At 42.3% G+C, this 7,933-nt stretch overlaps 1 protein-coding gene across 5 annotated transcripts in view; it reads right to left on the reverse strand.

Annotated features, from left to right (window-relative positions):
- ZBTB38 (zinc finger and BTB domain containing 38) overlaps window positions 1-7,933 on the reverse strand; it is a 120,952-nt gene that overhangs the window by 52,781 nt on the left and 60,238 nt on the right. Inside the window, exon 1 of one of the 5 annotated variants that reach the window (XM_081106127.1) lies at window positions 7,435-7,884. The exons of the other annotated variants lie outside the window; for them this stretch is intronic. The gene's annotated coding sequence lies outside the window, so the exon portion shown is untranslated. Of the gene's footprint in view, window positions 1-7,434; window positions 7,885-7,933 lie in introns of those variants that run through there. 5 annotated transcript variants of the gene reach the window in all.

The following is a 7,933-nucleotide window of genomic DNA, read 5'->3' on the forward strand; positions in this document are numbered from 1 at the left end:
GCCTGGGTTGCGGGCTCCATTTCCAGCGTGGGACCTGCAGGAAGCAGCCAATTGATGATTCTCTCTCATCATTGATGTTTCTATCTCTCTCTTCCTCTCTCTTCCTCACTAAAATCAATAAAAATATTTTAAAAAATACTTACCCTTTATAGAAAAAGCTTCCAAACCCCTAGCTTAGAACTGGACTTCCTCTGTGACCTAAAAGCATTAGTGGAAAGAGCACTGGACTAAGAGTCAAACATGGCTCCTTAACTATCCAATGACAGAGCAAGTGGGCCTGCGGTCCACACTGCAACTGAACTCTGCGGTTCACATTCCTGCAAGAGCTAAGCGAGAAGTACAGGGGTGATGACAACATTCAGTGCTCGTGTGTCAGCCAGGTATGGTCTCCGGGAGACCAAAAAAAGACATTCGAAATATCCCCTGCAGATGGCTTGCTAGGCACTCAGACCAGGGACTGGAAAAGGCTGATGAAGAGCAAGGAAGGACCGGCTTTGGGCGCTGCAAAAGCAGAGCAACATGCCTGCTGTGAGCAACATGACTTTGGGGAAAAGAGTTTCTAAACTCTGCACCTCAACGCAGGTATTTTGGGTCTGTCTCCAGCCTGAGCTTCGTAGACGACCAAAAGCACTAGGTCACAGCCCATGTGAAAACTCGGCTCATTTAATTTAAAGGTTAAACCAGATTCAGTCAAGCGGTATGGGGTGGGGCCCTCTGGCATCCTCAGCATGCGGAATGGGGGCCTTGGGATGGAGACTTCATAAGACTCGGATACATCACCTCCAAGACTGCAGGTCCTTCATAACAGCTCACGTGGGACAGTTAAGCACCAAGGCCAACATTATGGCCAAAGCCAGAGAGAACAACAGAGCACCCGGTCGCTATGCAGCAGGCCGGCAGCCTGCCTTTCAGGGGCTCTCCCAAGCCTTCTTTTCTAGTTGAAACTCCTCCCCATTCTTTCTCCCTGGGAGGGGGGGCGGGCACACCCCCCAGCTTCTGGTGCAGCACAGCAGCATCTCCTTTTGTTCGCCCACTGCCGGCCTGCCTCCTGACCGCTCCCTTTGTTCCTTCTTTCTTAGTTGCTGCACCCCCTTGCTGTCCTCGCAGGCTGCGGTCATCTCCATCTCACCACTTTGCCTCTCAGATGACTGCCCTGTTCTGTTCTACATTGTTTCCTGATATCCTGCAATTTCTAGAGAATCTTTCAATGGTGTGACCCTTTTCTTTCCCTACTAAAGGTTCCCCTCTTCTCTTCCACAGCTCAAGAAACATGAGGAAGGGGGGAAAATTACAAGGGCACTGCCCTTCTGGGATTTAACCACATTCTCAGCTGGTGGCTTTTGTTTTCTCATCTCACTGGCTTGTAAGGCCCTCAGGGCAGGGACTCCACGTTGTGCTCAGCACTGGGGAAGAGGGGCAGGACTGTGAGGCCTTAATTAGAGGAAGGCCTCAGCCAGGGTAGAAGATTTTAGCAGGCAAAAGGAAAATAAATCTCAAAATATCCATTTGGCAGCAATGACCACGGGGCAAGGAAGAGAGAGGTTTATTTTATTATGTAAAGAAAATCATGGAAGGTCTCGCTCTTTTCACGAACACAGAAAGAATATTTACACTTTACATTTTTAAAACAAAACAGAACCAGGAAACAGACCCCCTCTGCAGGCCAGAGACAGTGAGGGCGGACACAAGTGCTAGTCTTGAACCCTGAGCAGGAATAGCTGCAGGAGCAAGGAAGCCATTAAGGGAAAAGATGTAGAATGAGTTACAAGATCAAAAGAGCAATTTCCTGGTCATTGAGACATTTAGGCCACGGAGAGCCATGCTGGGATCACCTAACAACGACAAGTGCTTTGGTGACTGGTCTTTGATTTACCTGCTGCCCACAAAGCCTGCAGCAGAACAGTCAGCAGCGAGACCCCTCACTGTCAGCCAGGGAAGGTGAAAAAACAGAAGCATCTTGCCTGCATCACAAATTCAAATTTTTGCATTCAAGGGCTTCTCAACTTAACATCTGCTCATGAATGCGAAAGAGTGGCAGCCGTTATCCAGGTCACCTGGCAATGCAGGCAGGCCAGCCTGCAGCAGGGCAGCCAGGCATACGGTGGCTTATTAGGAGCCAAGACATCTTGGGGAGGTAATGAGGGCGAGACACTGTGTCCCAGGGAAGAACCATCCTTGCTATTAGCTGAGATGCCCACACGGAAGGCTGGCTTTCAGGGAACAGTATAAAAGGCCTAAGAGAACAGCGCACTATTCATTCTTTCTGGAACGGAGAGGACACATAATTGTGCCTGTCCGTACGATGTTCTGGCCTTGCGTAGGAACCTAGACTAGAATTCCATAGGGAGTTTCATGTCAGATACCACTCTGCCTGAGTCATAGCCGCGTCTGTCACACAGCAGAAGCTCAACAAATGCTTGAAGAAGGGGACTGAATTGTTGGAGCTCCTTCTCCCACTAATGGGTGATACTCTACCACGAAGGACTAGAACAATCGTCATGCAGTGGAACGTTTCGTGGCTAGTCAAAACCAAAGTATAAAGAGTCAGCCAGGCCACCTCTCACGTGTGATTAGCAAAGTCCACTAAATTATGAATCCACTTTAGAAGGCGCTTCTGAAACATATATATAGCAAACCTATCCTTTTGTTCTACTTCATCAGGCAGTAGACTAACCTACAAGGCATGAAAGAGTTCTGGTTCTTAGGAAGAATTTTCTTAGTGTTATTTGCTGAAGTCGAGAAATATCACTCCAAGTAGTAAGGTCTTTAGAAAGCCACCAGCTGTCAAAGAGGTCTGCAGAACTGAAGAGTTTTAGGCAACGGGAGACAAAGACAATTTTTTGGCAAGATGGGATAGACCTTTCCGCCTTTGAAAAAAATTAAAGGTAATGACTAGCTCAATGTTTGGGCTTAAGTGTAAACTCTGGGATTCGTATGAAAAATAAAACAAAAGGCTTCCCAGAACGTTATTTTGCTCTGAGAAGCCTTTCTTTAGTGGATTTCTTGAGTTAGCACTGAGCCTGCACCAAAATTTTATCGCCACCTGGGACTGCAATGCGCAGAATTTCACTGCACCTTCTTAGGCGTCTCCAGATGGGACTGGGGCACAGGCAATGACCCCACAGGCACCATGTCCTGGGAATTTGACTAAAACCAGCCAGGAGGTCCTGACCCACCTTCTCACTGCAGGGGAAGCTTACCTGAATAAGGCTCAGTCCACAAAGTCGTCAAACCTGGCTCTGATATCATGGTAGTTACACTAGGAAAGGAAAGTTTGCAGTTTGTGCATGAACACCCCTCTGGCTGGTAATGCTCTCTCCTGGTTGAGTCTATCCTACCATGTAGGTCTCCACTTAAATGCCATCTCTTTACGAAGGCTTTCCCTGGCTCATCATTCTAAAGTGGCTCTCTTCCTCCCAACATGTCATATTGCTTTTTATTTTTTAAATGTTTCTTATTTATTTTTTAAGAGAGAGGAAGGGAGAGGAATAGAGAGATCAAAACATTGATGAGAGAGCAACCTCAATCAGCTGCCTCCAACATGCCCCCTTCTGGGGATTGAGCCCAAAACCCGGGCAAGTACCCTGACTGGTAATCGAACCAGTGACATCTTGGTGCAGGGGTTGACACTCAACCACTGAGTCATATCTGCTGGGGGTCACATTGCTTTTTTAATTTTATTTTTTGTCTTTGCACTTGTATTCTTTTTTTTTTAAATATATTTTATTGATTTTTTACAGAGAGGAAGGGAGAGGGAGAGGGATAGCGAGTTAGAAACATCGATGAGAGAGAAACATCGATTCAGCTGCCTCCTGCACGCCCCCTACTGGGGATGTGCCCGCAACCCAGGTACATGACCTTGACCAGAATCGAACCTGGGACCCTTGAGTCCGCAGGCCCACGCTCTATCCGCTGAGCCAAACCAGCTAGGGCGCACTTGTATTCTTTAATTAATTGTTTACATATTTATTTTCCTCTATCACACTAGAGCAGCCATGGGCAAACTACGGCCCACAGGCCGGATCCGGCCCGTTTGAAACGAATAAAACTAAAAAAAAAAAAAAAAAAGACCGTACCCTTTTATGTAATGATGTTTCCTTTGAATTTATATTAGTTCACACAAACACTCCATCCATGCCTTTGTTCCGGCCCTCCGGTCCAGTTTAAGAACCCATTGTGACCCTCGAGTCAAAAAGTTTGCCCAGCCCTGCGCTAGAGGCAGGTCATTGAGAAGCAGGCCCTGGTATCTCTTCTTCATTACGGTATTTCCAGCCTCTAAAATATGCCTGGCCTATATAGCAGGTGCTCAATAAATGTGTCAACCAGGAACTTAAAGGCTCAGCATGAGTTAGTGCTAGAGAGAAAGGTGCTAGATCTTCGTCCAGACTCCTCTCCCTATAGCAACCAGCTCTGAGACATGGCCTGGCTACCATCTGTCTATGAGGGAGCCACAGTAATGGTTGAGGTAGATCAACATCATTCTAGTAGGAAGAGATGAAATCTCTTTTTTTGAAAAATATATTTTTATTGATTTCAGAGAGGAAGGGAGAGGGAGAGAGAGACAGAAGTGTCAATGATGAGAGAGAATCATTGATCGGCTGCCTCCTGCACGCCCCACACTGGAGATTGAGCCCACAACCCAGGCATATGCCCTGACCAGGAATTGAACTGTGACCTCCTGGTTCAAGGATGACGCCCAACCACTGAGCCATGCTGGCTGGGTGAGATGAAATCCTTTAATTAGAAGATATAACACAATAAATATCAACCTGGATGAATATATTTTGGATGACTAAATGTAATATTTCCCATTTACGTGACTAAACAGATCATTACTAGAGACAGGTTAAAAAGGAAAAAAAGCCCAAGTTAAGGTTTGGAAAAACATGTCCTATTTTCCAAAGAAAAAAAGAGTTGAGAATTTTATACTATAAATCATTCAGGCAGAAAACCACAGATTTTCCCATTTCATTTTGGTGAGAACAAAGCAGTTGTTTGCACATTCTTCATGTCGCACCTGCTCTGGCCTGCCCAGTATAAACACCTTAGCCAAAAAGTGTAAATTAGTTAAGCATAGCCTTCTGAACAATGAGAATGACTAAGTACCATCCTTAATAATTGATAGGCAGTGTTTTTTATTAATCTAGCAAATTTAATAATAATTGTAAATGGGTAAGTTTAGAAAAGTATTGTGCCTTGAAAAGATTTCTGTGAAATATGGAGGCAAGACATTAAGACGAAACCCAACAATGTAATAAATAATAATTAGTCTTCCATTCACTGCTCTATTTATTAGAATGACAATAGTACAATATACTTCAAGCTCCTTGAATTGTGTTTAAAATTCTTCTAGGCAAGACCAAGAACAACATAAATGAATAATGCCTCAAAAAAATTATTTAGGGATGAAAGTCTCCAAGAAGATGCAATCATGATGGAGTTAAAAAGAAAACGATTGACATTTTATAAAGAAGAAATACACTGTTGAATCTATCAGGCATTCATTTTTATGGTAAAACAATTCCATTGCATCCATCTAATCTTGTGATTAAGACTGAAAATTATTAATCTGTACCAGCCTATCAAAACAGAAGGCATTGTAGTTGTATCTTTCTGAGTAGCAATAGTACATTAATTACAAATGCCTGGCTCATTATTTGCTCAAGAGCAAATGACAATTAGCTTGCTCCTATTGCACCTGTTAATGCTACTGGTATTAAAATAAGTAGGAAATACTGAATCAGGTTTCTGGCATTTCCCTTCAGTTTATGATCTTCTGATTGATGCCATATTAAAAATGTACTTAGTCATTTAAGTCACAGGCAAGAAGGAAAATGGCTCCTGAACAACCGGAAAAAAAAAGGGGGGGGGGCAGTGTTGAGGTGTTGCAGGAAGGATATTTTCATGGCAGCCCAAAGAACGAAATCACTGGGAGATGAATCATGATCTCATATAACTGAGCCAAACAAAGACTCTAAGCAAAATATTTAAGTTGGCCTCTAAACAACACAACAACAGCAACAACAAACCTTTAGCCCGTAAGAGGTTAGATTTTACAGACAGTGCTTTTGAATATGACAAGCTGCTAGAATACAGCAACTGTTTGCACAAATGGTTCTGAATCTCAAGGTTCTTCACATCGGAGCAAACCTCGGGGAGGTTTGGGGTTTACAGCATCTTTCCCCGAACACATCTACAAGGACGTTTCCACAAAGGCTCAATGTGCACTTATCACTGGGGTGGGCTTGGCTTTGGGTCTTTCTCTATCGAGAGCTCCGAGGTTACCAATGGAGGGATCAAGGAAAACAAGAGCCTAAGCATTTTCTGATTCTCAGAATTTCTGAGATGCCTTTTGTTTCGGTGGCGCTGGTGAACTCGTGATAATGAAACTACACCTTTGTACACAAACCTTGACCAGCATTCTAGAGCACATTTCAAAGAAAACCTTAATTTTGAAAGTGCTGAGCACAAAGGAGGGAGGAAAAAAGCTCTCACTGTGCCAGCTTTCTCTATATGTGCAGAAATATGTCTTGTTTTTAAGGCTTGAAGACCGCATTTTAAAAATGTCTAAAACCAGTTCAGACTCTATATCAGAGGAAAAAGAACTATAAATTTTTCATTAAACATTTGTTTCTTTTTTTAAGACAACCTTTTGCATATCTGTTATTGCATTTAAAAATAAGATTTGGTTACCAAGGAAACAGGTTCTGGCCCAGGGTTAATTTGAAAAACTAAAATATATTTGAGAAGTTAACCTCAAAGGAAAGAGCCCATGAAATTATTTTGAATAGTGCCAGAATTTGGTACTTGCAGAACCACAGCTGTATGGTCTGCAATGAGCCATCCTAGACACTGTTTCATTCATGAAGCTCTTTTTCTTCTTACAGGACCATTTACATTTAATATTTCCCCTTTTAAAATTGTAACTCTTCCTCTCCCTAGTAATAGGTATATAAAAATGTATTTATTCTTGCATATTATCTAAAATTAATCTTTAAGTATATGTTATTTTCATCTTTCATATAACACGTTTAAAGACCGCTTCTTAAAATTTAAATATTTTAAATGTTTCATATTAAGCTTGTTTGCGCTCTTCGAAATTATCTCCAGAAACCCATTTATTTTTAGTTTCAAGCTAAAATGGAGCTGAATCAACAGACTTTTCCAAAAAATTCTTTTGTTGTCTAACGGCGCCACACCTACTATACATATGGTTTTTTAAAAAGAAATCATCTTATTGCAGAATCATTTTATAAGTTTATAAAAGCTATATATTTCTATACTATCTGACTAGAAAAGGCTATCCAATTTAATACCCCCCTCCAAAAAAATTACAACTGTCTTATTTAATTTTTGTTTTAAAAGTCATATTTTAATCCATAATATTCTTGCTGCATGGCTCAAATTCTATAAAACATGCAAATTTCAACCTACCTGTATGTATCACTTAATGCAATGCTAGCATGACAAGACACTCAGCCATTTTTATGTGAAGCGATGGAGACCGATTTCTCCGTCTTCTTGCTCACAAGTTTTAGATGCAATTGTCACACACACAAAAATCATACGCAGAACAGCTTGGATGCACTGTGATCACGAGAACTGAATTTATCAACAGGAAAACAGGATTGAAAAAAGGAAGGTTCTCATCCAAGGTTTCTCTGAGGCTGCAACCAAGGAGGTGGTGTGTTGAATGTTTTCCCCTTCCTCCTCTGAGAGTTCAAAGCCCGAAGCTGACCACTGCAAAGGCCACTGTCACATTTGCTGAAAATCAAACCACTGATACCAGCACTGAAAATACAAATTTGAGAACCAAATTGTTTGCACACCATGGCGTGCATAAGAGTTAAAAATAGGTCCCACCTTACCTCCTACCTGCATAATAAACACGGAAGTTTCAAGTGTTTAATTTGATAGTCACATTAATTAACAA

This window comes from Myotis nattereri (genome assembly GCF_964212035.1).
Source record: "Myotis nattereri genome assembly, chromosome: 14".
Lineage (NCBI taxonomy): Eukaryota > Metazoa > Chordata > Mammalia > Chiroptera > Vespertilionidae > Myotis > Myotis nattereri.